The 25,572-nt window shown below is 42.1% G+C and overlaps 1 protein-coding gene and 1 long non-coding RNA gene across 10 annotated transcripts in view; one reads left to right on the top strand and one right to left on the bottom strand.

The window, feature by feature from the left end:
- Window positions 1-360: 360 nt before the first annotated feature.
- On the bottom strand, window positions 361-25,558 carry LOC129626676 (uncharacterized). Of its 4 annotated transcripts, XR_008702142.1 has the most exons (4): window positions 25,411-25,558; window positions 24,697-24,851; window positions 2,403-2,538; window positions 361-548 (listed from the first exon to the last, which is right to left on the bottom strand). It is a non-coding gene; the product is annotated as an uncharacterized LOC129626676 (long non-coding RNA). The 4 variants fall into 4 exon arrangements; XR_008702143.1 differs by lacking the exons at window positions 24,697-24,851; window positions 25,411-25,558 and adding an exon at window positions 10,468-10,736 and having other exon boundaries at window positions 2,403-2,724; XR_008702144.1 differs by lacking the exons at window positions 24,697-24,851; window positions 25,411-25,558 and adding an exon at window positions 10,358-10,372 and having other exon boundaries at window positions 2,403-2,724.
- Window positions 10,802-25,572, top strand: part of RB1CC1 (RB1 inducible coiled-coil 1) — a 53,916-nt gene continuing 39,145 nt past the window's right edge. For 2 of the 6 annotated variants that reach the window (XM_055545976.1, XM_055545971.1), the window contains exon 1: window positions 11,002-11,071. The gene's annotated coding sequence lies outside the window, so the exon portion shown is untranslated. Of the gene's footprint in view, window positions 10,894-11,001; window positions 11,072-22,725; window positions 22,875-25,572 lie in introns of those variants that run through there. The other 4 variants (XM_055545972.1, XM_055545975.1, XM_055545974.1 and 1 more) reach the window with 4 other exon arrangements.

Below are 25,572 nucleotides of genomic sequence, written 5' to 3'. Positions count from 1 at the left end.
TTGTCAAGACTACCAAAAACAAAGACATGAGAGAAACTCAACAGAGACATGACAGCCAAATGTATGGAGATACGATCTCCTGGGGGCTTTCCAGGTGGCTCAGTGGTAAAGAACTTGTCTGCTAATACAGGAGATGCAGGGTCAATCCCTGAATCAGGAAGATCCCCTGGAGAAGGAAATGGCAACCCACGGCAGTATTCTTGAATGGACAAGAATACCATGGACTAAGAAGCCTGGTGGGCTACAGTCCATGGGGTCACAAAGAGTTGGACATGAATCAGCGACCAAACAACACACAAAGGTTATTTTGACTGGGTCCATTCACACATCACCGGCAGAGATAAATGATGAACTGAGAGGTTCAGAGAGAAGGAAGTGTTTTATCTTTGACAAATTCTTTTCTGATACTCAACACTTTGTCAGGATCTCCCCTTCCAGTTGAGGACGTGTGGGGCTCTGCATTCCCCAGGAGACTGGAGGGTACCAGCCTTCCCCATCCACCAGCAGCAGAACAACACACAGGTCCTTTGGAAGGTGGCATTTCAGCTCTGCAAACACAAGAGAAAATGATATTTTTAGAATGATTGTGTGTATGCTGCAAACAAAGTTAAAAGACCAAGAAAATGATTGCACTTCTCTGCAGGAGTCGTTGTGCATATCTGCACCCTGGTTTCTGTGTCACCACTTAGCCCTGCTGGAGAGACCAGCGCTATGACTAGTCATAATAATTTTGGTGGTTGTTCCATCAGTTTAAGAGTACATGGTGAAAATAAAGCATCGACAGATCATGAATCATTTATGTTCCACCTTTTCCTAAACAGATTTGATGGAGCAGCCAGTTAATGTGTGCCCCTAAGCATATGCCTTATTTTGTGCCAATGTTAGTTATGAGCCACACACATCATGACACACAGTCGTTATTCAGCTAACTACTGTAGCAAGAATTTGGCTTGGGGTTGCTGCTAAGGTCTGCCTGCTAAGTTTAGACATCACAGGGTCAGAAAGCAGCATCTCTTCCCTAAATTGTTCTTAGATCATTAACTGCTTCCACATTCAAAAAACTTAAAATCTCCAGCCACTCCACAACTCCTAGTTTTATTGCTATTAAAAATCAGAAATTCAACTGAATAAATTTGAAGACCTAATTGGTTATCCTAAATGACTCATGAGTCAGGCACCATCTCACCCAGCTTTAAGGCACTCTGAAAGTGTGTGTTAGTTGTTCAGTCCTGCCCAATTCTGTGAGACACCATAGATTGTAACCTGCCAGCCTCCTCTGTTCATGGGATTCTCCAGGCAAGAATACTGGACTGGGTAGCTATTTCCTTCTCCAGAGGATCTTCCCCATTCAGGAATTGAACGCATTTCTCCTGCAGTGCAGGAAGATTTTTAACCATCTGAGCTACTGGGGAAGCTGAGGCACACTGAGGGGTTGTACAAAAGGGGAGGATTTTATAAATAGGAGGAGGGTCGGGCAAGAAGGTGTTAGTAAAAGAAAAGAAAGGATAGGGTGGGCCAGTTTATTTTGGGAGGAGGGAACAGCAGAGTCTTTGTCATGTAGACTGTCTTTCTGGTGAACCAGGAAATTTCACAAGGACTGTTACAGAGGTCTGGGAGGGATTGAAATCGAAATCAAGTGTCTGTTTGCTGCCCTGGGCAAGTGAGTCTGGTGCATATTACTTCTTCTAAACAGTCAAGTGTAGATTTCCTCATTATGTCCACCATCCATGGAGGGTTCTAGGGATTAGATAGCAATCTTAATAAAGTTCTTAGCACAGTGCCAAGCATACAGCAAAGGCTCCATTTTTATTAACTGTTGTTATGATTACTTGAACACTTTGACTCATAATCTGCCTTTCCTTCCCAACTCCTGCCAGCATTATGGTGGTTCTGAAATAGGAGGGAAAGGGGCAGGGCACAACCCTTGAAAGAATGACATAGCCTGAGGACGAAACATAAACTGATTAGAATAAAATGAGTCAAAGATGGCAGACAAATCAACTTCTGAGACTAGACCTTGATCCTCCATCAGCAAGCTAAATGACATACCTAGAGGTGCCACAACATTTCCAAGGCACTGTCCAAAGACCAAAAAGTGGGTGGTGGCCCAATTCCAGGAAATCTCCACGCTTAGTCACTCAATTGTATCCGATTCTTTGTGACCCCATGGGCTGCAGCCCTCCAGGCTCCTCTGTCCATGGGATTTTCCAGGCAAGAATACTGGAGTGGGTTGCCATTCCCTCCTCCAGGGGATCTTCCCAACCCAGGGATCAAACCCAAGTCTCCCATGTTGCAGGTGGATTCTTTACCGACTGGGCCACCAGTGGAGCCCTTACCCCAAATAGTTGAAATAATCCTCCCACTCATTAGCATATGAAATAACCCAGCCCATAAAAACTTACCAGTGCATATTTCAGGGCTGCTCTTGAGACAGGTATAGGAGTTCTTGTCGGTGAAGCAGAAGAATGGAATCCATAAACATGCAGACACTCATGGTAGCGTCACGCAAGTGTATGTTCCTCGGTTCTTTGCTCATCACTACAAAGATTTGAAGCAACAGACATTAAAGCCCTTCCTCCACCTGGGCCTGCCCTATGCAAATTGGGCTTAGCCAGGAGTGCTGTTTGTTCTGTTTGTTCTGCCTGAAGTCTTCACTCTGGTCCTTGGACCTTCCTTGTCTTTTAGCCACCGCCATTTTGGACTCCTTTTTCTTATTTTACCTACCTAACAGTAGCAATTGAATAAAGAAGATGACAGAGGATGAGATGGTTGGATGGCATCACTGACTCAACGGACATGAGTTTGAGTAAACTCCGGGAGTTGCTGATGGACAGGGAGGCCTGGTGTGCTGCAGTCCATGGGGTTGCAAAGAGTCAGACACAACTGAGTGACTGAACTGAACTGAAAGGAGGAAAGTACAAAGCTCCCAGCCTAGACACTGAGAGGGGGTAAAGAGTCCCCCCAAGGTGGGACTTACAGCAGTTTTTATATCCTTCCTTAGATCACCTTAGGGGTTCCCTGGTGGCTCAGACCGTAAAGCATCTGCCTGCAATGCGGGAGACCCGGGTTTGATCCCTGGGTTGGGAAGATCCCTGGAGAATGAAATGGCAACCCACTCCAGTATTCTTGCCTGGAGAATCCCATGGTCGGAGGAGCCTGGTAGACTACAGTTCATGGGGGTGGCAAAGAGTCGTACACGACTGAGCTACTTCACTTTCACTTTCTTCAATTCAGTTCAGTTCAGTCACTCAGTCGTGTCCGACTCTTTGCGACCCCATGAATCACAGCACGCCAGGCCTCCCTGTCTATCACCAATTCCCGGAGTTCACACAAACTCATGTCCATTGAGTTGGTGATGCCATCCAGCCATCTCATCCTCTGTCGTCCGCTTCTCCTCCTGCCCCCAATTCCTCCCAGCATAAGGGTCTTTTCTAATGAGTCAACTCTTCTCATTAGGTGGCAAAAGTATTGGAGTTTCAGCCTCAGCATCAATCCTTCCAATGAACACCCAGGGCTGATCTCCTTTAGAATGGACTGGTTAGACCTCCTTGCAGTCCAAGGGACTCTCAAGAGTCTTCTCCAACACCACAGTTCAAAAGCATCAGTTCTTCGGCACTCAGCCTTCTTCACAGTCCAACTCTCACATTCATACATGACCACAGGAAAAACCATAGCCTTGACTAGACGGACCTTTGTTGGCAAAGTAATGTCTCTGCTTTTCAGTATGCTATCTAGGTTGGTCATAACTTTCCTTCCAAGGAGTAAGCGTCTTTTAATTTCATGGCTGCAGTCACCATCTGCAGTGATTTTGGAGCCCCCCAAAATAAAGTCTGACACTGTTTCCACTGTTGCCCCATCTATTTCCCATGAAGTGATGGGACCAGATGCCATGATCTTCGTTTTCTGAATGTTGAGCTTTAAGCCAACTTTTTCACTCTCAACTTTCACTTTCATCAGGAGGCTTTTGAGTTCCTCTTCACTTTCTGCCATAAGGGTGGTGTCATCTGCATATCTGAGGTTATTGATATTTCTCCTGGCAATCTTGATTCCAGCTTGTGTTTCTTCCAGCCCAGCGTTTCTCATGATGTACTCTCCATATAAGTTAAATAAGCAGGGTGACAATATACAGCCTTGACGAACTCCTTTTCCTATTTGGAACCAGTCTGTTGTTCCATGTCCAGTTCTAACTGTTGCTTCCTGCATATAGGTTTCTCAAGGGGCAGGTCAGGTGGTGTGGTATTCCCATCTCTTTCAGAATTTTCCACAGTTTATTGTGATCCACACAGTCAAAGGCTTTGGCATAGTCAATAAAGCAGAAATAGATGTTTTTCTGGAACTCTCTTGCTTTTTTCAATGATCCAGCAGATGTTGGCAATTTGATCTCTGGTTTCTCTGCCTTTTCTAAAACCAGCTTGAACATCTGGAAGTCCATGGTTCACGTACTGCTGAAGCCTGGCTTGGAGAATTTTGAGCATTACTTTACTAATGTGTGCTATGCTAAGTCACTTCAGTCGTGTCTGACTCTGTGCGACCCCATGGATTGCAGCCCAACAGGCTCCCCCGTCCCTGGGATTCTCCAGGCAAGAATACTGGAGTGGTTTGCCATTTCCTTCTCCAATGCATGAAAGTGAAAATGAAAGTGAAGTCACTCAGTCATGTCGGACTCTTAGCGACCCCATGGATTGCAGCCTAATATGCTCCTCCGTCCATGGGATTTTCCAAGCAAGAGTACTGGAGTGGCATGTGAGATGAGTGCAATTGTGCGGTAGTTTGAGCATTCTTTGGCATTGCCTTTCTTTGGGATTGGAATGAAAACTGACCTTTTCCTGTCTTGTGGCCACTGCTGGCTTAACATTAAGGATCACCAGTTGTTTTTCCCTCAGGAATATGGAACAGAATTTCTGGATCTGAGTGCTGATAATTTATCAGACTAAAGACACATTACAAGCATTTAGGACAACAGAGTAGGATGTTTACTGACTGAGGTCTCAGTGTTCTACACTGACTGCCTAGTAATTTCTAGCTCAGTCTCACTTTCTAAGATAGCTTACACTCTGTCTATAGATGTATATCTGTCTAAATAAACCTGCTTTCACTTTACCAGGGCTGGCTCTTGAATTATTTACTTTAGAAGCCATGGACCCCACTTGGAAGCCCACCCCATCTGAGCAGCTCGCCTGACACCTGGGGCCTGATCTTCCACTCGCACTCTACTCTTTCCTGTAACAACATTGAGTTCTTCCATGTTGTGAATTTTCAGTGTTCTCCCTTCTAATCCAAGCTCTCTCTGAGGATCAGAACTGAGGTGTGATCTTCCTGAAGTATTAGTCTGATTATGACATCAGCCAATTAAAACAATACCTGACTTCGTAGGAACCAAGCTGTGTGGCAGGAGGTGAGCAGTGGGTGTAATTGTTGACTAAAAATGATGTACAACTTGAAAGTTGAGACTGAAGTTTTATTTGTGGCAAAATGAGGACTGCACCCAGGGAGGCAGCACCTCAGATAGCTCTGAGAGACGGCTCCAAAGAGGTAGTGTGGAAAGGTCAATGTATAAAGTTTTGGTGAAGGGGGAGTTCAGTGTGTGGGGGAGTGTGTAATTTCCTAGGTTCTGTCTCGTCACAACAAAAAGTTGAAGTGACGGACCAGTGTTACAGCCTTCAGACCGACCAGTGTTAACAGCCCTCTGATGACCAGTGTTACAGCTCCGTGTTACAGCTCAGTTTTATTTAGAAAGTAAAGGAAAATACTCCTCATCCAAGGTAAGGAGTAATGGCTGTGCTTTGCTGGAGCAGCCGTGAAGAGATACCCCACGCTCAAGGTAAGAGAAACCCAAGTAAGACGGTAGGTGTTGCAAGAGGGCATCAGAGGGCAGACACGCTGAAACCATACTCACAGAAAACTAGTCAATCTAATCACACTAGGACCACAGCCTTGTCTAACTCAATGAAATTAAGCCATGCCCGTGGGGCAACCCAAGATGGGCAGGTCATGGTGGAGAGATCTGACAGAATGTGGTCCGCTAGAGAAGGGAATGGCAAACCACTTCAGTATTCTTGCCTTGAGAACCCCATGAACAGTATGAAAAGGCAAAATGATAGGATACTGAAAGAAAAACTCCCCAGGTCAGTAGGTGCCCAATATGCTACTGGAGATCAGTGGAGAAATAACTCCAGAAAGAATGAAGGGATGGAGCCAAAGCAAAAACAATACCCAGTTGTGGATGTGACTGGTGATAGAAGCAAGGTCCGATGCTGTAAAGAGCAATATTGCATAGGAACCTGGAATGTCAGGTCCATGAATCAAGGCAAATTGGAAGTGGTCAAACAAGAGATGGCAAGAGTGAATATCAACATTCTAGGAATCAGTGAACTGAAATGGACTGGAATGGGTGAATTTAACTCAGATGACCATTATATCTACAACTGCGGGCAGGAATCCCTCAGAAGAAATGGAGTAGCCATCATGGTCAACAAAAGAGTCCGAAATGCAGTACTTGGATGCAATCTCAAAAATGACAGAATGATCTCTGTTTGTTTCCAAGGCAAACCATTCAATATCACAGTAATCCAAGTCTATGCCCCAACCAGTAACGCTGAAGAAGCTGAAGTTGAACGGTTCTATGAAGACCTACAAGACCTTTTAGAACTAACACCCCAAAAAGATGTCCTTTTCATTATAGGAGACTGGAATGCAAAAGTAGGAAGTCAAGAAACACCTTGAGTAACAGGCAAATTTGGCCTTGGAATACGGAATGAAGCAGGGCAAAGACTAATAGAGTTTTGCCAAGAAAATGCACTGGTCATAACAAACACCCTCTTCCAACAACACAAGAGAAGACTCTATACATGGACATCACCAGATGGTCAACACCGAAATCAGATTGATTATATTCTTGCAGCCAAAGATGGAGAAGCTCTATACAGTCATCAAAAACAAGACCAGGAGCTGACTGTGGCTCAGACCATGAACTCCTTATTGCCAAATTCAGACTTAAATTGAAGAAAGTAGGGAAAACCACTAGGCCATTCAGGTATGACCTAAATCAAATCCCTTATGATTATACAGTGGAAGTGAGAAGTAGATTTAAGGGACTAGATTTGATAGATAGAGTGCCTGATGAACTATGGACTGAGGTTCATGACATTGTACAGGAGACAGGGATCAAGATCCATCCCCATGGAAAAGAAATGCAAAAAAGCAAAATGGCTGTCTGGGGAGGCCTTACAAATAGCTGTGAAAAGAAGAGAAGCGAAAAGCAAAGGAGAAAAGGAAAGATATAAACATCTGAATGCAGAGTTCCAAAGAATAGCAAGAAGAGATAAGAAAGCCTTCCTCAGTGATCAATGCAAAGAAGTAGAGGAAAACAACAGAATGGGAAAGACTAGGGATCTTTTCAAGAAAATCAGAGATACCAAAGGAACATTTCATGCAAAGATGGGCTCAATAAAGGACAGAAATGGTATGGACCTAACAGAAGCAGAAGATATTAAGAAGAGATGGCAAGAATACACAGAAGAACTGTACAAAAAAGATCTTCACGACCCAGATAATCACCATGGTGTGATCACTGACCCAGAGCCAGATATCCTGGAATGTGAAGTTAAGTGGGCCTTAGAAAGCATCACTACGAACAAAGCTAGTGGAGGTGATGGAATTCCAGTTGAGCTATTCCAAATCCTGAAAGATGATGCTGTGAAAGTGCTGCACTCAATATGCCAGAAAATTTGGGAAACTCAGCAGTGGCCACAGGACTGGAAAAGGTCCATTTTCATTCCAATCCCAAAGAAAGGCAATGCCAAAGAATGCTCAAAGTACCGCACAATTGCACTCATCTCACACGTTAGTAAAGTAATGCTCAAAATTCTCCAAGCCAGGCTTCAGCAGTACGTGAACCGTGAACTTCCTGATGTTCAAGCTGGTTTTAGAAAAGGCAGAGGAACCAGAGATCAAATTGCCAACATCTGCTGGATCATGGAAAAAGCAAGAGAGTTCCAGAAAGGCATCTATTTCTGCTTTATTGACTATGCCAAAGCCTTTGACTGTGTGGATCACAATAAACTGTGGAAAATTCTGAAAGAGATGGGAATACCAGACCACCTGATCTGCCTCTTGAGAAATTTGCATGCAGGTCAGGAAGCAACAGTTAGAACTGGACATGGAACAACAGACTGGTTCCAAATAGGAAAAGGAGTTCGTCAAGGCTGTATATTGTCACTCTTCTTATTTAACTTATATGCAGAGTACATCATGAGAAACGCTGGACTGGAAGAAACACAAGCTGGAATCAAGATTGCTGGGAGAAACGTCAATAACCTCAGATATGCAGATGACACCACCCTTATGGCAGAAAGTGAAGAGGAACTAAAAGGCCTCCTGATGAAAGTGAAAGTTGAGAGTGAAAAAGTTGGCTTAAAGCTCAACGTTCAGAAAACGAAGATCATGGCATCTGGTCCCATCACTTCATGGGAAATAGATGGGGCAACAGTGGAAACAGTGTCAGACTTTATTTTGGGGGGCTCCAAAATCACGGCAGATGGTGACTGCAGCCATGAAATTAAAAGACGCTTACTCCTTGGAAGGAAAGTTATGACCAACCTAGATAGCATATTCAAAAGTAGAGACATTACTTTGCCAACAAAGGTCCATCTAGTCAAGGCTATGGTTTTTCCTGTGGTCATGTATGGATGTGAGAGTTGGACTGTGAAGAAGGCTGAGTGCCGAAGAACTGATGCTTTTGAACTGTGGTGTTGGAGAGGACTCTTGAGAGTCCCTTGGACTGCAGGGAGATCCAGCCAGTCCATTCTGAAGGAGATCAGCCCTGGGATTTCTTTGGAAGGAATGATGCTAAAGCTGAAACTCCAGTACTTTGGACATCGTGTGTGAAGAGTTGACTCATTGGAAAAGACTCTGATGCTGGGAGGGATTGGGGGCAAGAGGAGAAGCGGATGACAGAGGATGAGATGGCTGGATGGCATCACTGACTCGATGGACGTGAGTCTGAGTGAACTCCGGGAGTTGGTGATGGACAGGGATGCCTGGTGTGCTGCGATTCATGGGGTCGCAAAGAGTAGGACACAACTGAGCGACTGATCTGCACTGATCTGAAAGGAAAATACATCTTCAAGCTGTGAAGGAAAGCCGACCCAAAAGACGCAAAGAGAAGAGAGGCCCTGGGCTCAATTTTGGTTCCTCTTTTTGTATGTTTTTTTCTCCTCCCCCTGGGCCTGCCCTATGTAAATTGGGCTAGCCAGGTGTGCTGTTTGCTTTACCTGAGGTCCTCACTCCAGTCCTTAGACCTTCCTTTGTTCTATTTTCACTGACTTTTCCCTTCCTTGTCTTTTAGCCACCGCCATTCTGGACTCCTTTTTCCTATTCCAATTACCTATCAAATGTAACCAAGCTTCTTTAACAAAAGGCTTTCTCCTAGTCATGAGGATCTGATGTCACCATGAACAGATTTAGTGCTTTTCTAGATATGAGGAGATGCAGGGATTGAGATCATAAAATCTGTTCCTAAAAATATCCAGCCATCTAAAGACCTGTTTTGATGCTTTTGAACTGTGGTGTTGGAGAAGACTCTTGAGAGTCCCTTGGGCTGCAAGGAGATCCAACCAGTCCATTCTAAAGGAGATCAGTCCTGGGTGTTCTTTGGAAGGACTGATGCTAAAGCTGAAACTCCAGTACTTTGGCCACCTCATCCAAAGAGTTGACTCATTGGCAAAGACTCTGCTGCTGGGAGGGATTGGGGGCAGAAGGAGAAGGGGACGACAGAGGATGAGATGGCTGGATGGCATCACTGACTCGATGGACATGAGTCTGAGTGAACTCCAGGAGTTAGTGATGGACAGGGAGGCCTGGCATGCTGCGATTCATGGGGTCGCAAAGAGTCGGACACGACTGAGTGACTGAACTGAACTGAACTGAAAGACCTGTCCCATCAGATTCCCTGGAGCACAGAGCACCTCACTTTACCCTGAACTCCTTCAGGGGGTGTTAAAGGTCAACAGCTGCAGCAGCACAGGGTTCAATTTCCACAGAGGCAGATGGCAAATGCCCTTGTTGTCACGGTTGTTTAGTAGTTGGCAAATGCTCTTGGCAAGTGCCAATTCGTAGTTGACAAAATCAAACACTCCCCTCCCCCATCCCTGAGAAAATTGTCTTCCATGAAACTGGTCTCTGGTGCCAAAAAAGGGTTGGGAACCAATGAGTTAAAAAACCTTCAAGGGTTCCCCTAGTAAAATTCTGCATCTTTAGCTTGTCATGAGTAAATTCACAATCTTGATTCAATGTACTTCTTCTTCTTTAATCTCAACCCACAGATACTATACCCTCGAAACCCAAACTTCAAGGATACCTTACTCTTTCTCTCTTTCCAGCCTGGGCAGTTTCAGACACTGGTCCTTAGCTTGGAGCATGGGAAGGGGAGGGGCCCTTCTTCCTTCTAGTCCAGAAGCTCCTGCTCACCTTTCATTTGCATAGAGGATACTCTTGCTTTCCAAACCCTTCTCTGACTCTCATCTCCCTTCCCTTTGTGTCACCTGAAGGTCAGTGTCCCTCTGTGAAGTCCCGCTGTCCAGCTCAGTTTCTGGATCAAGGCACTGACCACAAAACTGAGGTGAAATTGCACCCGAGGGCTTTCTTCTCACTCCTTTTCAGAAATCTTAAGTCCTCTGAGGACAAGACTTTGTCTGATTGGATTTTTTTTTTTTTTTTTAAACTTTCTTGTACTTAGTGCTGCCTGGAACACAGGAGGGGTCCAACAACTGCTAACTGAACCAGTGACTCAATCTCATCATCTCTTCCAGCCTGAAAGTTGAAACTCTGCCAACAAGATTCACAGCCTCCTCACCTCCAGGGATAATTCTACCTTTCAGCTCCTCAAGGACAGAGGTAATTCCTACCTGAAGACTTAAAGTCTCCTCAGTCTTCTTTTAAATTTAAATTAGATGGTTAGGGGAGGGGCATAAGTATAAATACCCCCAAGAGATTTCAGAGATTATCTGTGAATTGACATTAACCTTTTCACAATATCTGCTTTCTTCTGCCTGTATGGGTCAACCAGGAGAAGGTGAGTGAGACCAAGTTTTTAAATTGTAAATAACATGGTTTTTCTAATTGCTTTTTTAAAATATATACTTCAAGTACTAAGCAAAAAGCATTGATTTTTTTCTTTGCCAGCTTAAATAGTGAAAATACTTGTTTTATGAACATTTAGTTTGCCAGTAAGACAGATGAATTTAAAAAAAAAAAGCAAATACTTTAAAAACATTCTACCTTGTAGATTCTATTGAACTGTGAATTAGATAGTTTTTAAGCAAAACTATTCTTTGAATGAAACTTTTTGATCAAAGCCTACTCAAACCAAAAACATTTTCAAAATAAAATTCTGCAGTCTTTGAACAAACCTGGAAGTAAAGCAAAGTGAAAATTTGCTAATTAGAGAGGAACAGCTTTTAGCGGAAATGTGCTAAGGTATGTATGCATGCAGTTGAGAAATGTAAGATTTTTGACAATTGTAAGACATTTTCTGTGATAAGAACACATACTTTAAAAATTTCCTCAGTTTGTCTTGGTTATGCTGGACTGTGCAATTTCTTAGCCTTGGCTATTTGTCTGTCTGGGTAAACGTAACATAAACAGGCATGTCTGATTTGGAAACTTCAGTGAAAGTCAATACTTAGGAGAGTTCTACAAGAACGATTATTCCAGAAGAATAACTGTTGTGAGTTAGATCTCTAATTTGTCAAAAACAGTAATCTTGGAATTATTCTTAGCTTATTAACTGTTCCCCAAAGGGCTTCTGGCCTTCCCAAGTGGCTCAGAGGTAAAGAATCTGCCTGCAATGCAGGAGACATGGGTTTGATGCCTGGGTCGGAAAGATCCCCTGGAGGAGGAAATGGCAACTCACTCCACTATTTTTGCCTGGAGAATCCCGTGGGTAGAGGAGCCTGGTGGGCTACAGTCCATGGGGTCCCAAAGAGTCTGAGTGAGCGACTAAGCATACACGCACATGTGATGTCTTACTGCTATTAATCTCATATATATATATATATATATTTTTTTTTTTTTTCATCTCAGATGTAGTATTTCTCACATCTAGCAATTTAACTTGGTACTTTCTACAATTTATATTTCTTTTCTGCAGTCTTCTTGAGCATATTAAGTATATTTTTAACAGTTGTTTTAATGTCTTATCTACTGACTATGTCATTTCTGCATCTGCATCTTTGTTTTCTTCCTATTGGTACTGAGACAACATATTTTATTGCTTAATTGTTTGGCAATTCATGATCAGACACCAGTGCTGTCAATTATGTGCTATTGGATGTTCGAATTTTTTTTTTTTTTTTGGATGTTCGAATTTTTAAAAATTTCTTTAAATATGTTTGGGTTTCAATTCTAAAAATGCAGTTAAATTGTTTGAAATCCATTTGATCTTTTTGAGGCTTATAGCTCTATCAGTGTAAGTAGCTAAATAGTCTGTTTAATCTGACTTCAATGATAACCAAATACCTTTAAAAAAAAAAAGTGGGTCTGAGAGCGAATCCAATTCCCTTTATTCAGTCATGGCCAGACGTAGAAATTCATCCAATATCTTTTTTGATAGCAGTTCCATGAGAACACTTAAGTTCACTTGTCAACTTTCAAGTACATAATACTATTAACTGTAGTCACCATGCTCTCCATTAGATGCTCTACATGCATCTACATTAGTTAGAGATGCAACTTATCCATCTTATGACTAAGACTTTGTACCCTCTGACCAACCTTTCCCTATTTCCTCCAACCAGGAGCCACTGGCTACCACCACTGTTTCTATGAGTTCAGTTATTTTCTTTTGTTTTTGCCATGCCACGTGGCTTCTGGGATCTTAGTTCCCCCACCTGGGATGGAATCCAAACCCTAGGCAGTGAAAGCATTGAGTCCTAAACATTGGATGAGGAAATTTCCTACAGTGTCTTTTAAAATTCTCTCCACATGCATGTGTGCTAAGTCGCTTCAGTCTTGTCCAACTCTATATGACCCAATGGACCATACCCCTCCAGGCTCCTCTGTACATGGGATTCTCCAGGCAAGAATACCGGAGTGGGTTGCCATTCCCTCCTCCAGGGGATCTTCCCAACCCAGGGATCAAACCCCTGTCTCCTATGTCTCTTGCATCTGCAGGCAGGTTCTTTACCACTGGCACCTCCACACACACAACCACATAGCAAGTCAAATAAAATAAAGTCACATTCTTAGAATGAACTTCATGGTAATGATTATTTGTGACTGAAAACTGCACACATTTTTTTGTTTATAATTTTGTTGCCCCCTAACTTACAAACTCTAGAGGGGCAATTCACAAATAATTCAAAGGATGAGGTCAAGCCTTCAACCCCAGCAAGAAGGGCTCTTGGGTGAAAGTACTGATGCAGGTAGTGGTTGCTTGTCTGCTCAGTTGCGTGCGACTCTCTGTGACCCCATGGACTGTATGCAGCCTGTGGGCACCTCTCTCCTTGGGATTTCCCAGGTGAGAATACTGGAGTGGGTTGCCATTAGGCTGCTGATAAGCAGAACTGCACTTAACAGGAATGGCTAATGGCTTCTGCAGGGCAGGTTTGCTGCGTGCTGAATTAGCCCAGCACAGACCTAACTGTAGCTGAAAGCAAGCCTGAAACACAGCTTAGCCTCACTTATCCTCTACAAATAAGAGAAATCAGACTGAAATGTCTTTGGTAGAGTTTCTCAACTTGAGATCCTTGCTTCTTTATTGGTAAATACTGAATTTTGTGCATTTTTCTGGGTCAGAGTATCTGTAGCTATAAACAAATTCTGGAAGGAGGGAATGATTTCTTAAAATGGTAAAATCTAGAGTTTGTAACAGGAACTCTATCTCTGTAGATACAGGGTGTCCCACCTGACCAGAAAATTGAAAGTTTTTTACCTAAACTTCAACCTGCATATAGGTCTTTATCCTTCATCTGCCTGTTTATTTTGAATAATAAGTACTGAATTAATTTTGTTGTTGCTTAGTATTCAAATAAAACCATGTGATTGATATTAACTCAACATTTAAAAACATTTAAAGGTTTCTAGCTTATAGTGTGGAGAAGGCAATGGCACCCCACTCCAGTACTCTTGCCTGGAAAATCCCATGGATGGAGGAGCCTGGCAGGCTGCGGTCCATGGGGTTGCTAAGAGTCAGACACGACTGAGTGACTTCACTTTCACTTTTCACTTTCATGCATTGGAGAAGGAAATGGCAATCCACTCCAGTGTTCTTGCCTGGAGAATCCCAGGGACGGGGGAGCCTGGTGGGCTGCAGTCTATGGGGTCGCACAGAGTCAGACACAACTGACTGAAGTGATTTAGCAGCAGCAGCAGCAGCTTATAGTGACCCCTGGTGTTGATTTGAAAAACATGTAGCTTGCTATTCTTATCTCTCATCTTTAAGACCATCCACTGATGTTAGCTGGGGCTTCCCAGGTGGCTCAGTGGTAAAGAATCTGCCTGAAGAGACATAGATTAGATTCCTGGGTCAGGAAGATCCAGAGTATGGCAGGAGGAGGGTATGGCAACCCACTCCGGTATTCTTGTCTTGAGAATTCCATGGACAGAGGAGCCTGGTGGACTACGGTACATGGGGTCACACAGAGTTGGACATGAATGAAGCAACTTAGTATGCACATGCACACACATTTTGGAGATATACATAGCTCTAGTTCATGCACTTTAAGCTATTGGGTAGTCTTCAGTTGTATAACTTGAGTATACTGCTATTTACTTATCTGCATCCCCACTAGTGGGCAATTATGCTTTTCCCGTATCACTTTATCCTTGTCAGAGTGTCTGTTGTTTAGTCGCTTAGTCATGTCAGAGTGCCCGGTCCCTGATAAGTGTTTGCTGAGTGAATGAATAAACCAAATGAATCATCCATGAGTAACAAGGAAGCTTATTGTGAAGCATATTAGACTTCTGGTATGGACTGTAGTTGAGAATCGCTACTAGAAATTACAGTGTCAAAATGATGCCCAGGAAGCTCCAAGCCCAGCCCCTTGCTTTGTTTTCATGATCTTAGAGGCAGATAGACAGGGTTGGGGAAGAATAGCCTTTTACTGGTTTCAAGCTCTGTATAATATAGTTTTTCAGTTTTCATAATTGGCATTAATAGCCTCAATTATCTCTCAGCTGAAGAAACAGTACATCTCAAGGATGATCTTTCTACTTTTGAATTCAAAAAGCACTCTATTAGCAACCTTTTGAATTGTAGGGACACACCCAGCTGGCTGGCTACAGGCCATCACAACCTGAGTGTGGCCTATATTTACTGAGTCAAGAATAAATCTGCCTAGGCTGCTTTGTTGTTACAAGGAGGCCAGTTATTTAATGCTCAAGTTTGAGTTCAGATACTCTGATTCCTCAGTTGGTTTTCATATTGTGACAGAGGGCAGCTTCCATGTAAGAACTTGACAGCACTGACTATGCAGTGATGGCAACGTTTTGGCATAGGACATTATTTAATATTTGGGGATGATGCATTTTGTGGCTGGGACAAAGCAATGCTGAAATGTGGTTGACTGAAACCATGCTTAGAAATTTCTGATTTTTGGCAAAATGCCACAATACTTTCTCCTGGTATCCAGCTTCTACATCCTCACCCTAAAGGTTTTCAATTGTAGACAAGAGAGAACGTTTTATGAATGCGTTTAAAGACAATAGGTTTGTTTCTCTCCTGTCCTATATTTTAGACATGGACCTTATCTTAATGACTATATCTCCTTTTATTATTTACCTTTCAAAATAAAATTATACACCAAGGCTTTGCCGATAGAAGCATTTCTGGACAATTTTTCTTTGAGCTGAGTTCATGTTGACTAGGCAAGCTACAAAGCTACAAATTTAATACATTATCATTTGTTCTTCTTTTGGCCACACTGCAAGGCATGCAGGATCTTAGTTCCCTGACCAGACATCAAACCTGTGCCCCCTGCATTGGAAACGCAGAGTTTTGACCGCTGGACCAGGGAAGTCCCTAAAAAGTTTCCTTTTAAAGTATATGCATCTACTAATAATTCCCTTTATCTCGAGACCGTTGTCTTGCCATGGCTTGTACTAGTGTCCTGGAAAGGTATTCTTACCAAGAACTAACACAAGTTTAAAAGTTAACTAATTATATAAATAGTATGCTATTACATTGGTTTTGAGAGAGCAATAATCAGCCCAAGACTGAGATAGCAAAAATGTGCCAATACAATTTTTTCATGCTATTTAGAATTTTAAACAGAATTTGAGGAAAAACAGCCACTTAAGCCTACACCTATTTATAAAGCACTCAGTGTGATACCTCATACATGCTTATTCCATTTTATCAGCTCCCTTTTTCTGAAATCAGGGGTGTATCTATTAAAAACATTTTTTTTATGAATTATTTATTTTGAATTATAATGGATGTACAATTTTACATTGTTACATGTGTACAGCATGGTGACTCACAACATACTTCATTTATAGTTATTATGAAATATTGGCTATATTCCTTCTATTGTACAATATATCCTTGTAGTTTATTTTATATGTAGTAATTTGTGCCTTTTATTTCCCTACCCCTATACTGTCCCTCCTCCCTTCCAGCTCCTCCTGGTAACAACTAGTCACTACATCTGTGTCTGCTGCTTCTTTGTTATATTCACTAGTTTGTTGTATTTTTGATTCCACATATAAGTGATATCATACATTATTTGTCTTCCTCTGTCTGAATTATTTCACTTAGCCTGATACCCGACTCTTGTTGCTACAAATGGCAAAATTTCATTCTTTTTAATGGCTGGGTAGTCTTCTATATACCATATAGTCTTCTCTATACCATATATCTATATACCACGTCTTTGTCCCTTCATCTATTGGTGTACGTTTAGGTTGCTTCCGTACCTTGGCAATTATAAATAATGCTGTTATGGACATGGGGGTGCATATATCTTTTTGAATTCAGGTCTTTTTTTTGCAGGGGTTATGTACCCTGGAGTGGAATTGCTGGGTCATATAATGCTTCTGTTTTTAGTTTTTTGAGACACCTCCATATGGTTTTCCAAAGTGGCTGCATCATTTTAAGATCCCCACCAGCAACATATTAAGAGTTCCAAATTTCTCCATACCCTTGTTATTGTCTTTGATTTTAGCCATTCTAACTGATGTGAACTGGTATCTTGTTGCAATTTTGATTTGCATTTCCCTAATAACTAATGAAATTGAACATATATTCACATGCTTATTGGATAAGTGAATATTTTGAAATGCACATTCAAATCTCAGCCTACTTACAACACTGGGTTCTTTTTTATTGAGTCATAGGAGTTCACTATATAGTCTGGGTACTTGTTCTTATGTTCTCACCTTCTGTGTAATCTTTTCCATTTATGATAGTGTCCTTTGAAGCAGTTTTTAATTTTGATGAGGTCCAATTTATCTAATTTGTATGAATTGCCTGGTATTATACCTAAGAAAGAGCTTCCCTGGTGGCTCAGTGACAAAGAATTCAAGTGCAATGCAGGAGACACAGAAGATGTGGGTTTGATCCCTGGGTCGGGAAGATCCCCTGGAGAAGGAAATGGCAACCCACTCCAGTATTTTTGCCTGGGAAATCCCATGGATGGAGGAGTCTGGTGGGCTATGGTCCATGGGGTCTCAAAGAGTTGGACATGACTGAAACGGCATACCTAAGAAACGGCATACCTAATGCAAGGTCACAAAGATTTTCTCCTATGCATTCTCCTGACAGTTTTACCTTCTAGCTCTTCCAGAAGCTGGAAGTCCAAAGACTTACCTGTAAGTCTTTGATCCAGTTTGAGCTGATTAAGTGGTACGAGGTGGTAGCCCAACTTCATCTTTTCAATGTAGATACCCAGTTGTTCCAACACCATTGGTTAAGAAGGCTATTCTTTCTCCATTGAAGCATCTTGATGCCCTTCTTGAAAATCAATTAACTTTAACAGTTCATTTCTGGACTCTCAATTCCTTTCCTTTAATCAGTATAATATTGTCAGTACCACACTGTCTTTTCTTTCTTTAAATAAATATTTATTTGGTCATTGTCCCAAAGTTGGTGGTTGTTCAGTCGCTCAGTCATGTCCGACTCTGTGTCCCCATGGACTGCAGCATGCCAGGCTTCCCTGTCCTCCCAGTTTGCTGAAATGCATGTCCACTGAGTCAGCAATGCCATCCAAGAACTTCATTCTCTGTTGTCCCCTTCCCCTTCCGTCAATCCTTCCCAGCATCGGGATCTTTTCCAATGAGTCGGCTCTTCACATCAGGTGGCCAAAGTATTGGAGCTTCAGCTTCAGCATCAGTCCTTCCAGTGAATATTCAGGGTTGATTTCCTTTAGGATTGACTGGTTGGATCTCCTTGCTATCCAAGAGACTCCAGAGTCTTCTCCAATACCACAATTCAAAAGCATCAATTCGTCAGGGCTCAGCCTTTTTTTAATTGTCCAACTCTCACATCCATACATGACTACTGGAAAAACCACAGCTTTGACTAGATGGGCCTTTGCAGGCAAAGTAGTGCCTCTGCTTTTTAATATGCTGTCTACATTTGTCATTGCTTTTCTTTCAAGGATTAAGCATCTTTTAATTTCATGGCTGCAGTCACCATCCACAGTGATTTTGGAGCCCAAGAAGATAAAGTCTGTCACTGTTTCCATTGTTTCCCCATCATTTGCCATGATGTGATGGGACTGGATGCCATGATCTTAGTTTCTTGAATCTTAAGTTTTAAGCCAGTTTTTCCCCTCTCCTCTTTCAACTTTATCAAAACCTCTTTGCTTCTGCCAAACTTGGTATTGTTGCTGTTGTTGTTTAATTGCTAAGTTGTGGCTGGCTCTTTTGCAACCCCATGGACTGTAGCCTGTGAGGCTCCTCTGTCCATGGGATTTTCCAGGCAATAATACTGGAGTGGGTTGCCTTTTCCTTCCCCATACACTGGCTGGATTACTGTAGCCTTGTGCTAAGTTTTGAATTTGGGAAGTGTAAATGCTCCACATTTGTTCTTTTTCAAGATTGTTTTGGCTATTCTGGTCCCTTGGATTTCCATATGAATTTTATGACGAACTTGCCAGTTTCTGCAAAAAAAAAAAAACAAAAAACAAAAGAAGAAAAAACCTACCTAGGATCTTTGGAGGGCTTATGTTGAATCTGTAGATCAGTTTGGAAAGCATTGCTATCTTAGTAAGTCTTCCAGTTCATGCACAGGGAATGTCTTTAATTTTTTTCAACATTTGTAATTTTCAGTGTACAAGTCCTACAATTCTTTGGCTAAGCTTACTCCTAGTATGGGCTTTTAAGATGGATGCTGTTAAAGGAGTTGTTTTCATTTCTTAAATTTTCACATTTTAAATTTATTGCTACATTACAGAACTCTAATAAAAATGCTTTAAGTAAACACCACCACTGAAGCAGACTCATGAAGTAGGAAATCACTTGGAGTGGACTTTTGCTGTTAATTATTTATTTTTTGAATCTGTACTGTTTGCCCTGTTGAAGGCATCCATTCCATAACTTTTTTTAAAAGGTTGAATGAACTTCGTTTCAGGAAACCCGTGATTCTCAGTTTATTCCTTGGTGATGTTGGACATTTTTCAAAAAGATAATCTCTTTGAAATAGGAGTGTTTTGGGGAGACTTGTATAGAAAGAAGAAAAGCATTTCACACAAAGATCTCTGTTGGGTAGGTTTCTAGAAATTTAGGGGCAAAAAGGAATGAAGGGGGAAAGAGGAAAAGATAAAAAGCCTGTAATATGAATGTGATAAAAAAGATGTAAAACTACAAAAATTTTGAAATTCTTTTATGTTTTAAATGTAGCTAGATGTGTGTACTGAAATACATACTAACACTTCATTAATTTCAAGAACTGATGGAGTTTCATTTTTCAAAAAAAAGTATTTTGAGTGGCCAATTATTGTTCTGGGACCACACAAAATGTCTGAGTTGTAGTGTATTTTACATGCTTTTTTTTCCTTTCTGGCCATGCCTCCTGGCTTGTGGGATCTTAGTTCCTCTGACCTAAGATTGAAACCAGGTCCTCAGCAGTGAAAATGCAGAGCCTTAATCACTGGACCACTAGGGAAGTCCCTACATGGAACTTTGTATCCTAACCTAGAGAATAATGTGAGGTAGCTACAACAGCTACCATTTTAACAGGAGGAATTTGAAATCATAGATTTTCCAAATCCAAATGAGACCTCTGGTTTTCCTAAATGCTAACAACTTATGGTCTAGTTACGTATAAATATACATATTTTTAAAAATTAGGGCACATTTGAGAATAACAAATGATTTCAAATTAATTCCTTTAAAAGTACAAAGATATATAAAGCTGTGAATGGATTAGGACTTATCTGATAAATGCACCTTGAGAGAGAGGATAGCAGTACAGATGAAAAGGAGAAGGAAGATTTAGGAGGACGGTAAGATCTGCGAAGATTTAGTCCTTTGTTTCTCAAGGCCATCATCTGTATTAGAATTCCCTTGCTGCTGTTTAGTTGCTAAGTTGTGTCCGACTCTCTGCACCCCCACAGACTATAGCCCACCAGGCCCCTCTATCCATGGGATTCTTCAGGCAAGAATACTGGAGCGGGTTGCCATTTCTTTCTCCAGGGTATCTTCCCAACCCAGGGATTGAATTCACGTCTCCTTCTTGGCAGGAGATTCTTTACCACTGAGCAGAATTCCCTTTACAATGTGTTAAGAGTCCTGGGCCCTGTCAATGGTATATATCCAGTGTACTTGACACACTAAAAAGTGGATAAATTTCCAATAGTCCATTCTTCTATACAATGAAATTGATTTAAGTAACAATCATGCACTAATGGCCAAAAAATAAAGACTGAAAAATTTTCTTGAAAAGTCACATAATCAAGGCAGTCAAAACTAAAAGTTAAAAGTAGCATAAACATTACAGAAACAAAATGGAAAACAATCTCTCTATAGTTTTTGTATCTACCTAAGAGTTTTAATTCTAATCTTTTGTTAAGAGATCAACATGAGATTTCATGTAAATAATTGTCTAGCAATTAATAAATCAATTTTAATAAACCTGAAAGAGCCAAATTTACCTTCGTACTAAATCATACTGCTGATGTAATGCTTTATTACTTTAATCTTAAGTGGAACAATAAGCAATTAAGGATAAATTCCAGTTTTAAAAGATGCTTTAAATTCTGTAAAACGTTCTGCATATGCACTGAATTTGGCATGTGTCAAGTGGTCTCACAGAAGGACTGACAGATGACGGAGTCAAGAGCCATGAGCCCCTCACTGGAAGGGTGCCTGGAGGGGGAACCAACAGGAGGCGTGGATAGCTCTGCAGATGAAGGAAGGCAAGGAAGGGTGGAGGAATTCTTTCTCACAGCTTCCTTGTGATGTAGGAGGTGAGATTATTGACCAAGAAAGAGGAATTGCAAAGAGGTGGGGCTTAGGGATTTAAGAGCAATACAATCTGATGGAGGGTTGAGAGCTGACTAGGGAAACACAGCACAGTAGACTGAGGCAGGACTAGACACCAGCAAGACATCCAGTTCAGTGCATCTCTTAAACCACATTAAAAAGGATGCCTGGTGGTTCAGTGGTAAATAACCTGCTTGCCAACACAGGAGACACAGGTTCGATCCCTGAGTGAGGAAGATGCCCAAGAGACAGAAAAGGCAATCCACCCCAGTATACTTGCCTGGAGAATCCCATGGACAGAGGAGCCTGGTGGCTACAGTCCATGGGGTTGCAAAAGAGTCAGGCATGACTTAGCAACTACACAACTGGGAGGTATTCTGCCTGCATGGCGGCAGGGAGGGCTTACTGAAAGAAATGGAGGAGTGGAAGAAGTAGTAGTTTCTGCTTCCAGACATCCCAGCTCTACTTTTTGACATTTTAAGCACATTTTCAAAATAATGAGACAGGAACTTGACGTGAAAGATGACTGTTTTGTCTCGATCTACTGGTGTAAATCTGTTGGAAAATGAAGCATGCTGCATTTTGTGTTGCAGCACTAGAAACAGTGTTGCTCACCAGCTCGTCAAGCTCCTCATTAGCTTTGAAAACAGTCACTCATAACTATCACCATTATCATTAATAATATGTGTGAATAACAACAGGCCAGCTGAGTAGGGCAGCTGTAAGGTCTGTAAATAGTACCGAACTAATTAACATAAGAATCACGTGCCAGCAGCCTCTAAGTAGCACATGACCACACTTTACACACTAAACTAGCTATGATCTTCAAAACAGTCTGAGGCTTTTAAAAGGAGTTAACTTTTAAAAATGGGAAATTATGATTCATACTGTGAGTAAAGTCATGTCAGTCATGGTTGCTGGCTGTTTGAACATAATCTTAAGAAGTTTGAGAAATATCTAATGCAGATGGGGAATGAAATCCCTAATCAGGTAGAGTTAACAAAATTAAGCCGTGTACTGTGATCTTCCCGATATTGTGATGCATTTTTGGTTAAAAGATGTCATTAACTTGTCACTAGAGTGATTTTTGAACGGTCCCCCATCCAAGTTTTTTACATATTTAAGGGCAGAGGGCAGAAGTTTCCCACAGTACCTTACCTAGTCAACCTTCAACTTGAATAATTCATTACTTTCAGTATTTTACTAAGTGCCAAGCTCTCTACAAAGTTCTAGGAGTTTAGAAACGAGTCATTCATAGTTCCTTAGCGGTTTTAGATTTCGATGCGGAGATGACAGTTTACTTGTGTAACATGAAGCAGAGACGGCGGAAGGGAGAGCAGTCACTATCTAAAAGCTAGAGGCTGGCTGAGGTCCCAGTTCCGTTTTGAAGGATGACTTTGAAAGATGAACAAGATCGGAAGAACATTTCTGGATGATGAAACTCATACCAGGTATGTGTAGAGATGAGAAGTGCCAGAAGATAACCTAGAGGTGTGCTGGTACCTAGGAGATTCTTAGGCTGAGAAGTTGTATCTAACACACAAAACAAAATCAGTGAAGGTCATTCATAGGCAGGTAAGAGATAGGATCAGAATGGTCTGAGATAAAGTAAATAACAAAAGATGAGTTGGGAGGTAAGCTGAGCAATAAACTGAAAAACATTTTGGGTGCTGTTAACAAATGTGAGTGTCCAGCAAGCACTGGGCAAATAGCTTTATTAGAGAAGGATTTCCATTTTGGCAGGTCAGACAGATACCGAAAGGTACTGGGTTGGCCAAAAAGTTTGTTTGGGTTTTTCTGTAAGATGTCATGGAAAAACCTGAATGAACGTTTGGCCAACCCAACAGAAGGATCTAGGTGAATTCTGGGCGTGTCAGGGAAGGACTCCTGAGAAGGTGACACTCCAGTTGAGACCTGGTGGGGAAAAAAAGCTTTAACAACGGGACTGACCTGAAGTACTTAGGGTGTTTTAATAGTAGCCTCTTAAGGATTCCTAAAAAGAAACACTTTCTTTTGCCCGCATGGGAAATCTACAGAAGGACCTAAAATGTTTATTAATGAAATAATGTTATGAGGACAAAATTCAGTTTCTTCTCTGCTCCTCCAGCACCTCATGTTTTTATCATTTGTATCTGTATTATAATTACTTTTGAGAATTTGGAAGAGGCCTAAATAACAGATTTAAGAGCAAAGAGGGAGACACTACAGAGGGCAGCAGGGAGAGAAAAATATTTAAAAACATAAAGGAGCAATGGTTTAGTAAGTTCAAATTAAGTCTCAGCATTGTCCATTTAATACAGTAACTTGGGGGGCTGGTCCTTGGATTTTTTGTTTGTTCTTGTTTTCATTTATTAAGGAAGGGAGAGTGCACAGGGTTGTCAACATCCTTGGCTTTAAGGGAAATAGAACTTGCTGAGAATTATTATAGACACATGAAGTATCAGGAAACTGCAGTAGTGTTTTCTCTGTTGTTATTGTTTAGTTGCTAAGTCATGTCCAACTTTTTGTGACCCCAGGGACGGTAGCATGCCAGGCTTCCCTGTCCTTCACTATCTACCAGAGTTTGCTCAAACTCATGCCCATCGAGTCAGTGATGCCCTCCAATCATCTCATCCTCTGTCATGCCCTTCTCCTCCTGCCCTCTATCTTTCCCAGGATCAGGGTCTTTTTCTAGATATGTGCATATGTCAAAAAACTAATCTTGATACATTTTCACTTATCACTAGGAAAGAATACTGAACATATAAGTTCCTACTATTTACACTCTGGAAAAGGGGAAGATGAGGACTGAATTAGTTTTATTCTCCTTCCCACCCCAAAGAAAGAAGTCAGACAAGAAACATTTAAAACATTTTATTCACTAGATTTGTCACCGGCATATTCCAGTCATGATTTTACACACTAAGGTGTATTTAATTTGTAATGATGAGTGTCACTGATGTCTAAGAGGAAGGTCAAGCACCAATATATTTTTTAAAGGCCTAAGACTGTGCTTTGCTTACCAGTTTTCTGGCTGAATTCTTTCTTACCGCTTACTCTCTTTGTGCCTATTACTATGCTGTGCCTAATAGAATCAGCTCCTTTCTTCAGTCTTTCCACCTTCCCCCAAGGCGTAACAACAATTTAGCCTCTTAATTTTCAGTTCCCTGCTGTACATCGTTGGCGTGGTGTAATAAGACTCCACTTCAAAAAAAAAGTAAAATGACTTGCTTCTGTGGGATCTGTAGGAGTGTTAAAACAAACAAACAAACAAAAAAATAGATAAAGTCGTACCTTGTAGGTCCTTCTCCACCTTTCAGATACCGGGTCAGGAGACGGAAACTGAAAATCCGTAACGCTAACCAGCCATTTAGTGCTTATCAGTTCCCAACATGACAAGTAAAGGTTCTAAGACGGCTTCCCAGTAGCGTGTGTTCGGCTTGGCAGTCCTTGAAAAGGATGTTAATACCCATTTTTACGCAAACACAACTCTAAAGCCCTCTAATGACTCAGCCCTACCACCTGCAAGCTGTTAACTCATACCAGACATTCCTCGATTTAACAGAAATTCTGAAAGGATTATATATATTATTCTAACTGTAACTTCTGATCACCAGATTTTTTTAATACTTAAAAGCTGCGGCTTCAAGCCATTGCCCATGATTGGTCACCTTCACAGAATCAAGAGCTCGCGGGGATTGCTAGAGAATTCAGGGTAGAGCTGAAAGAGGTGGGTGCGGCGCTTTCGACCTCTTCCACCCGACCCACCCTTAGCTCCCTTCTTCCCCGTTCCTGGTCTGAGAGCGCGCCGCCCGCACTCTGGGACCCGGCCTGGGACAACCCTCCCGGCGCCCAGTCCCCTCACAGGCCCTGGTCCGGTCTCAAACGAGGTCGCGGTCCCTCGGCTGCCCTCCACCTCGACAGGTCGAGCTCTTCCGCCCAGGCTAACTCAGGATTCGGCGGGTAGGCGGGCGCAGGGCCACTCGCTGTAGTGGAGGTCAGGCTCACCTTGGGGCACTCGCAGCCGGACGACAGCCAGCACCGTCCCAGACTGCCCGGCGGAGTCTCCAGGGTCACCAGAGGACTCCCAGGTCACCAGCCCCGGCATCCTCAGCCGCAGGTGGCGGGGCAGTTGGAACCGACCCTACCCGGAAGCACGCCGACTTCCGG

The sequence above is a fragment of the Bubalus kerabau genome, chromosome 14 (assembly GCF_029407905.1).
Source record: "Bubalus kerabau isolate K-KA32 ecotype Philippines breed swamp buffalo chromosome 14, PCC_UOA_SB_1v2, whole genome shotgun sequence".
Lineage (NCBI taxonomy): Eukaryota > Metazoa > Chordata > Mammalia > Artiodactyla > Bovidae > Bubalus > Bubalus kerabau.
This window is presented reverse-complemented; position numbering and strand designations above follow the sequence as displayed.